Here is a 9,003-nt window from a genome sequence, read left to right as displayed (position 1 = left end):
GAAAATAAAAATCTGAGCACAGAAGCCTCCTTGAGTTTGCAGCATCTGGGAGACTGCTCAGTAAGTTCAGTTGGCTTTATGTCATCATTTATTCAGGCCCCACCTTCTACCAAGAGAGAACTGAAGGAATCCACAACTGTGGCTACTGAGATACAGACAAGGATGACATAAATTCAGTGCTCACTTTCTTAATTGTGTCTTGCCCTCCCCAGGAAAATTTGACAGGCGTGGGAGTTGTTGGTTTTGTTTTTTATTTTTTGTTTTAAGGGACAGTGTCTCGCTGTGTGGCTCAGGCTGGACTCGAACTGCCAGACTCAAGCCATCCTCCGGCCTCAGCCTCCCAAATAGCAGGGATTACAGGTGCCTGCCACCAGGCCTGGCCTTCTCAGGAGAATGTACCCGCTGCCGCTGTCCCATCTGCACACTCACACCATGGCTGGCCCACAGAGCAACATTTCCCCACAATAGCACAGGCTTTGGCAGCTTAGAAGCAGACAAGGGCAAAAGACTGAATAGTGTATTCCCAAGATTGGAAACAAGGCTCAAATGTCTACCTTTTTAAAACATATATTTAATATACAACTGAGGTTCTACCTAGTGCAAGAAGGCAAGAGCAATAAGTGAAAAGCATAGGTTTTGGAAAAGAAGAAGTAATGTTGTGTATATTCACAGATGTTGTGATTTGTGTACACAGAAAATTCTAAGAAATCTAGAAAATACCACTAATGCATGAATTTAGCAAGCATACAGGAAACAAAACCAATATGTGAAAATCAATTGTATTTCTATATAGTGGCAAAAAACAATTGGCAACTGAAATTTTAAAAGCATTTTTTATTTTAAGTACTTTAAGAAAATATTTAAACATTTTATGTAAATCATTTATGTAAATCTTGACCACCCCTGACCCAATTACTGTGGTCCAGGGCATGAGGTATTCTGATTGGCCAGGCCGGGGTCTTGTGCACGTCCCTGAAGAAGAGCAGTGGCCATGCCCTCCAGACCACTGGCAATGGATTCTCCACAGAAATGAGAGTTGTTGTTGTTGTTGTTGTTTACCAAAGGCCCTGTGCACCCTGAATGTGGGCCTGATGTATACATCCAACATACCTGGGTGTCTTAGTTTCTAGGGCTATCACCATATAGCACCATGAACTGAGTATGAGATCACAGAAATTTATTCTCTTACACTTTCGGAGTTAGAAGTCCAAAGCCAAGGTGTTGCAGAGCCACGCTCCCTCCAAAGCCCATAGGGAAAGGATCCTTGTTTCTTCCAGCTTCTGGGAGCCCCAGGAGTTCCTTCCCTTGTGGCCACATAACTCCAATCTCTACCTCCATTCCCCTGTAGCCATCTCCCTTCTGTGTCTCTGTGTCCAAATTCCCTCTTTTTTCGAGGACACCAGTCACATTGAATTAGGGCTCTCCCACCCTATCCCAGCATGACTTACTTTTTTTTTTTTTATTGTTGCCATTACCTTTAGTTTAAAAAAATTTTTTTTATTTTATTATTTTTTATTATCTTAACCAGTTTACATCTGCAAAGACCCTATTTCCAAATAAGGTCTCAGTCACATGTACGGAAAGATGACTTCCAGTACACATATTCTGTGGGGGGACATAGTCTAACCCATAACATCAGGTCTCCGCCTACACTAAAATGTATCTGTGAGGATGTTTAGCTGTACACGTGTCCGGGCTTGCCATCACACGGGTCTGTGCGGTGCCCCTGCGGAGCACACCTCCACGCTCTGTCTGTGTGGACCTGTGCATTGGGTTTATATCAAACATGGAGGTTTCTTTGGTACTAGTCTGGTTTGCTCCCCGCTCTGTTCTAAGACTCCTCACCTGCCTACAGGGTGCTGTGCTCATATACAAAAGCAAGGGTTTTCAATGACTTTCCACAAGTAAAAAAGTTATTTCCTGACAGATTTCTTCCTCCAATTATATACTTACCTCTCCCAGTGGCTTAGCCAGGAGCAAAGACAAAAGGCTCAGGACTCAGGCTGACTCAGGGCATGCACACACACACACACACACACACACACACACACTTACTTTCACACGGACCCCACGGTTCTTCTTGAGTGAGATAAATATATGCAAAATGCCTCACAGCACCGCAACCACTAGGGTCTTCTGCTCTAGAACTGCATGTACATTTAAAGGCACAAACACTAATATCTGAAAATATTCTTTGCAGATAAAAATCCCAATAATAACTTATCCCCCCGCCCCTTCAAAATTACTCTAAGGTTGCCACTGATTTCCCCACTGGCAAGTGGGAGCAAGTAGGAGAAGGGAATAATATAGTCTTCTTGCCTGTCCTGATCCCAACACCCCCAAGAAATGGGGGTTCACAGACGGAGTTTGCAGACCCAGAATCATTGGGGCAATCATTCTGTCTGACCTAGAAGTAACTGGACAGGAACCTGAAAAGCAACAGATCCCCTCTGCCTCTTTTTGGTGAAATATGGTTTATCAAAGTGGGCAGAAAGTTTGAGGCCATATATCAACCTTCCCATTTTACAGATGGCGAGACTGAGGACATGGAAGTCATTCAGCATTGCCTACACCCACAGATCCAGTGTCTCCTGCCTCCTGGTGCAGTATTCTTTTCCCATCCCCTCCTGCCTCACCTCCTGCCCCTATCTTTTTAGACTTTGGGAACAGCAGTGGTGAAGAGGGAGGATAGAAGGAAGAGTATTTCATGTCCAAGGAAGGTTAGCAGGAGAGAGCCACAGAAGAGCATCTTGTAAGGTACTGAAATCCAGCTGAGGCTTCCTCCACAACCCAGACTTCTCCCCCCAAAAGTTCCATGACATCTGCTGACTGCCTGTCCTTCGCTGATCTGTTGAACCCAGAGACACTGTGATTGCTCATGTGCTTTGATCCTGCAGGCGCCGGCAGCTTTTTGTTCTATTATTCACTGCAGGGCGGATGCTGAGTTGTCTCTCCTTATTACAGGCAGTGGTTGGGCTGCCCACCGCCTCCCCAAGGCCACTGGATGATAGCCATCAATAAGTCAGTAGCAGCGGCTGGCTTTGAGATGCCTTTTGGGAAAGGAATTTGTACCATTTCAGAATCATCGTTTTCTACAAGCATCCTTTTTGGGAGAGATCTGGAGAGAAAAACAATTAGCATAAAAATTACAGAAATCCATGTAAAGATACTAAGAGGCATACCTTATCTGCCCAGCTGGTGGCAGCTTTTGAAGACAGACCCTGCCTTTATGTCTGTGTGCCCTGCACAACATCCGGCACATAGTGGGGCATCCTCTAATGTTTATTTAATGACCCAATGTGTGAGTGAACATCTCTTCTCAAGCCTCGAACCCATTCCCTTCAAAAACAAGAGGAAAAGAGGCACTGAGTATCATAAAAACTTTTAACCATGTGGCATTCTGGATAAATCTGTTTATTTGTTTATCCACAATCTCCACACATACACATTACAAGACACAGGCTCCATATAGGCACTTTATATATTCCTAGCACCTACAACAGTGCCTAGCATACAGTAAGTCCTCAGGAAACATGTGCAAAAAATGAATGAACTGGGTGTCAGGAGACCTGGGAATGAATTCCAGCTCAGTCACCAGCTGGCTGAGTGACCTGGGCCAGTCATTTCTCTCTGGATCTCAATTTGCCCCTCTGTGTGGCAAGAGCATCGTGCCAGATCTCTGATAGAATCAATCACCTAGTCTAGACATTTCTTGAAGAACATGGGACATTGTGTCACCCTACCAAGTCCATGCTGTGAGCCTTCCAGATCCATGTTCTGTCCCCAACTTCTTCTTCCACAGTCATGAGGTGCTTTGATAATCTATACAGATGCAATGTGACCGGGTCACACGGAAAAATCCAGGGGCCTGCAGCCAGAGGGAATGTGTGGAGGCTACGGAAAGGAATATCTTTGAACGGAATGCATGACTTCTGCGAGAGTCATAGCTTCATTTCTGCACTTGCTCTCCTCCCACCAATAATCCAGGCACAGAAACCCTCCCCCGCCCTCCTCCCCGCGGGGCACAGGATAATATCCATGGATGAGACGGAGTCTGGAGCTGAGAGCGCATGGAAAAGAGGGAAGCCCTGAAGAAGCCACCTCCCAGACCTTCTTGGGACATAGAAGTGGAATGATCGAGCAGCCGGCAAGCACTTCAGCAAGGGCACAGTGGTGTTTTTCATGACTAATCTTCAAACCCCGGACAAGAGGAAACACATTCCAAAGCGACTGCTTGAGACAAGAACAGGGTGGGACGCAAAAAGTTAACTCAGAATCAGGAGATAGGAGAAGCCTCAGGCACGCCCAGCTAGTGAAGATGAATTTAAAGAGAACTCTGCGTAGTGCGGCTCCCTGCGTGGAACAGGACACATGATTCTCGTGCCAGAGTGTGGGTTCACCCCTCTCACCTAACCCTTCCGTTGTGGGGTGTGCCCTTCACATAGTTATGCCTGGGTGGGCCCCGAGCAACCCCTCCACTTTCACGCCCCCACCCTTGCAGAAAGTTAGCCTCTCTGGAATGGTGACTTGTCGGGGTGTACGATGTCTTCCTGAGGTGGGAAGAAGGGGTGAATTCCCTGTTTGCAGCCCCTGGGGTGGCAGGCGTAGGTTGGGCCTAGCTGGCTCCTATTCCTGAGTCTTGACACCTCCCCCGCTGCCTGCCTCCTCCTCCTCCCTCTCCCCTGAGCCGCGGAGCTGTTTGGCTCGCGGTGCCGCGTTCAAAGTCAGGGCCAAGGCCAGGGGAGGGGGCAGGCGGTGGTTCCCAGCACTGCCCTCACCTGATATTTGCTTTCCAGGCTGTTGACTCCCAAACAATACAGTGCATGCCGATTTGCAGGGTACCTTCCGTCTACTTTCCCAGTAAACCACTCCCACCAAGTAAACACGCAGGGTTCCCCTGGCCCGCGTGGACCTGGAAAAACACAGCGCTTGGCTGGCCTCCCCGGCTGGCCGGTCCGGACCCGCAGCCTCCCGGCCAGCGCCCCTCCGCTGCGCGGAAGCAGCCGTACCATGGCGCCTCGCGGCCACGAGAGGGCAGCCACCGGCCGCAGAAATCCGACCGCGCCCGGCTTCCTCGCCCTGCGCCTGCGCAGACCCGGGGCGATCGCTGGCCCTGCGCCCGGCCAGCGCTTCCGGCTGCCCAGACTGCAGCTCTGAGCGTGCTGTGGCTCTGCGGTCCCGGGAGGGAACAAAAGGCGGATTTCAGGCCTCCTCCGGGCCGTGCAGCCTCCCTCTGAGGCCCGAGAGGCGCGATAGAGGGTGAGATGCGGCTGGAGCTGGGAACGAATTCCCCGGCCGGCGGGGAGGCCGCCCAGCCGGGGGCGCTGACCGCGCTCGCCCTGCCTTCATCCTTCGGGTCGCCTCTCGCACCCCGCAGCCGAAAGCCTCTCCGCTGGGTCACGTTTCTCCATCCCGCTGCAGTGTGAGCAAGGTCGTCTTCATCCTTTATAGACAGAAGTTCCAATACCCGGAGGCCCGGAACCTGGGAGAGGGCCATTGGGAACGTCGCGTTTGCAGAGCCCCAGTAACGGGACTGTGGACCGTCCTCTTGCTGCTTGAAGTTTCAGGCTCAGAGCAGGAAACGACTCGAGAGCTCAGGCAGGCACCGATGAGAAGAAAAACAGGAGAAGCACATTGCTCAGGGCCATGGAGCTTGCCAGTGAAGAGCAAACCAGGCCACGTTGGGCCCCTGCTTGGGACCCTGTCCTGGCACCCCCACTCTTGGAGAAAGTCCGCGCTCCCAAGGCCTCCAGGCCCTCCAGCGTAGTCTGGCCCTGATTGCCCTCCACTATACCCCACTCTCCACTGCAGCTCTTCCCCTTGTCCCAGCTGTGCACATCCGGCCCCATGATCCCAACCGCGCCCAGCTTCACTCTCTGCCTAGCAAACTCTTGCTTGTCTTCTAGGTGTTGGCTTAGAAAACATTCTCCCTGCAAAGTTTTCTAGGCGTTCCCTGCACCTCTCACACAACCCTAGGCAACACTGTATTCCAGGGTAGCCCATACAGAACCTCACCTATCTGACCCAGAATACGAAAGGCCCACACTAGCTCTTAATTAATATGTCCCCTACATCCGAGCTGCCCCGTCCGACTCCCCAATTTCTGGGCCCATGTACTTTTCACCGTGCTGCCCACTGGCCCTTTCACTATTGTAACTAAAATAAGCAGATTTATGGCCTAGAAGAGTCTATGCTTCTACCTCAGAACAAGAGCCTGCTCTTTTCCAATTCTTCGGAGAATATTATGACAATTCTTGCTTCTGAAGCCTGGAGAATAATTTTCAACATGACAGTCTCCCTACTTCTGTGGTCCAGAGGATACTTTCTAACTTGAGTTATTCTCGTTATTCCACAGTGTTAAACCATGCAGTAGGATTTACAGAGGTTGAGGGACTCCGTGAGTTCACTTGAACCAGAGCAGCACGATTTTTATTTTTTTATGTAGGAATTTCTTTTGGGGGGGGAAATAAGGAGCCAAGAATTCTATTAATGCTTTTAAAATGGTTTAAGTGGGAGGAGGGTGTAGGGACAGGGAACTCTACTTTCTGCTCAATATTGCTGTGAACTAAAATTTTTCTAAAAAATACAGTTTATTGATTTCTTTAAAAAAAAAAAAATGTTTTCGATATCTACTGCACCAAAGGATTATAAAGTAAAGCAGCTGAAGAGCTGTGGACAATTGTTAACAACTAATCATTTCCAAGGGCTCTACCTACATTCCCAGTGAAGCACATATTATAACTTCCCAACCTAGGGAGCCTTTCCCTACCCTTTTATGTGGAGTCTATTTGGTGTCACCTATTGTTTCTTCTTCCCTGACACCAGGGAGTCTGATTTTTTATGGGTGTAGTTAGGAACTGAAAGTTTTTTTTTTTTTTTTTTTTTTTTTTTTGTCTTTTTTTTCAGAATTTGTTACATTTATAGAAAAAGTTTCTGTGTTACTTCTTTGAAGAAGAAGAGTTGAACCTTTTATATTTCTCTTTTAAAAAATGTTTTGTTTGAGGCCCTAGGGTTTTTGGTTTTTTTTGATAAATGCTCCCTCCCCCTCCCTCCAGGTCCTAATCCCTGGAACCTGTGAAACTGCTGCCTTACAAAGCAAAAGGAACTTTAAAGATATAATTATATTAAGAGTCTTGAGATGGGGAGAAAAGAGTGTTAGGCAGAGAAGACATGTCCTCAGAAGCAGAGGTGGCAGTGATTCAATGTGAGAAAGACTCAGCTGGTCACTGATAGCTTTGAAGACGGAGAAGGGGCCACAGACCAAGGAATGCAAGTGGTCTCAAAAATCTGGAGAAGTCAAGGAAACAGAGTCTCCCCCAGTGCCTCCAGAAGGAACAGGGAACAGTCCTGCTGACACCTTGATTTTAGCCCGGTGAGACACATTTTGGACTTCTTACATACAGAACTGTAAGATAACAGAAGTGTTGTTTTAAGCCACTATGTGTGTGGTTATCTATCACAGCAGCAATAGGGAACTAATACAAACACACCCCAAAGGGAAAAAAAAATCCTGCCACAGATCACACAGGTGGTAAGAAGGAGGCTAATTGGAGAGGGGAGACAGATTGGCTAGAGCTATTGTGAAGAGAAGGAGTTCTTGCAATAGTAGTAGAGGTACCCAGATAGACCTGTGTCTATTCTTTGTTATTACAAAATCAGTATGAGTTGGCACCACGTGGGCATATTGGTGGAGCATTTGCATGCCCTGTTTTATATTTTAACTCTTTGTATAGCCATTCGTATTTCCCCTGCCAGCCTGAAAGATTCCAAGATGGCATTCATCTTTGTATTCCTGTTGCCTGCAGTGGCTTCTGCGAATAATACCACCTTATGTTTATGAGGCACTTCGCACTTCCCAGAGCACTGTGTGGCCATTATCCATTTTGAGTTCTTACTGCAACTCTTGTGGGGTCAGGCAAGACTGGTGGTGGCATTATCAATAGATTCCATTTTACAAAAGACTGGCACCCAAATTTCTCTGACACTCAGGCCCTCCTCTCCCCAAGAGTCCACCCATTTTCTCTGCAAAGTGAATTCTAAACACAGATAAGAAAGTTGAGGCACTGCTGGCCTCCTAAGAGCCCAAACTGGGCCCTAGGGGTCTCAAGTTACTGTACAGACCTTCTTGGTCTTCTTCCCACTCTGAGCACAGGAGAAAAATCCTCTTGTGCAACTGGTAGTGGAGGAGAAATGCCACAACAGTGACACCACCTTGTCTCTCAAGGACATTGAGCAGTGTGGGGTAGAAATGAGGATGGGAAGGGTCCAGGTGGGAGTGGCGGGCAAGGCTGACCCAGGGGTCCCCAGTCCCAGACCCTACCTCTTGCACTCTGACCCTCCTAGGGAAGCGTGGTTGAGGAGATAGGGAGAAAGAAAGGTCATGCTTTCAACCTGGACTTCAGGACCTGGCCTGAGGACAGGTCAGAAGAGAATGGTATCTGTCACCATCTTACAGTTTTAAAATTCTTTGTATGGCGTCAGTGTTCTCACTTACAGAGAAACTACAGTCTCTGGAGTTAGAGACAGGTTCAAGTCATAGGTCTCCACTTACCAGTGGTGTAACCTTGGCAAGTCATTTTCCCTGGCTGAGATCCCATTTCTCCATCAGCAGAATATGGCCTGCAAAATCGTTGGAAAGATAAAAATAACATATGTAAAGTACATGGAAAATAATAAGCATTCAAATGGTAGCTATAGTTATTTATAACCAAGAAACAGGGGGAGTGGATTTCTCCAGGTTGGACAGCTAATAATTAGTGGAACCAAGATTCCAAACTACCCCCAGAAGCTTCAGTTCCTTATCCCAAGGCCCCTCTGCTCCCCGGAAACTAAGTCTTATACTTCTGTAGCCAGGTGCGACCCTCCAAGGCAAATCTCTGCCCACGGACTCACAGAGAGGGAGCCCCCACCAAGAACCCGCTGGAAGCCTGGCACCACACAGCTGCACATATCTGGAACTTCGCGCTACTGCAGCCCTGTGGGGCGCGCCCAGACCCGAAATGG

The 9,003-nt window shown here is 48.2% G+C and overlaps 1 long non-coding RNA gene across 3 annotated transcripts in view; it reads right to left on the bottom strand.

Moving 5' to 3' along the window:
• Nucleotides 1–852: 852 nt before the first annotated feature.
• The window catches only part of LOC105484881 (uncharacterized), a 49,906-nt gene continuing 41,755 nt past the window's right edge, over nt 853–9,003 (bottom strand). For 2 of the 3 annotated variants that reach the window (XR_011613527.1, XR_011613528.1), the window contains exon 3: nt 3,142–8,619. This is a non-coding gene — a long non-coding RNA (uncharacterized lncRNA). Of the gene's footprint in view, nt 3,119–3,141; nt 8,620–9,003 lie in introns of those variants that run through there. The other variant, XR_011613529.1, reaches the window with a different exon arrangement.

This window comes from Macaca nemestrina, chromosome 1, assembly GCF_043159975.1.
Source record: "Macaca nemestrina isolate mMacNem1 chromosome 1, mMacNem.hap1, whole genome shotgun sequence".
In the NCBI taxonomy this organism is placed as follows: Eukaryota; Metazoa; Chordata; class Mammalia; order Primates; family Cercopithecidae; genus Macaca; species Macaca nemestrina.
This window is presented reverse-complemented; position numbering and strand designations above follow the sequence as displayed.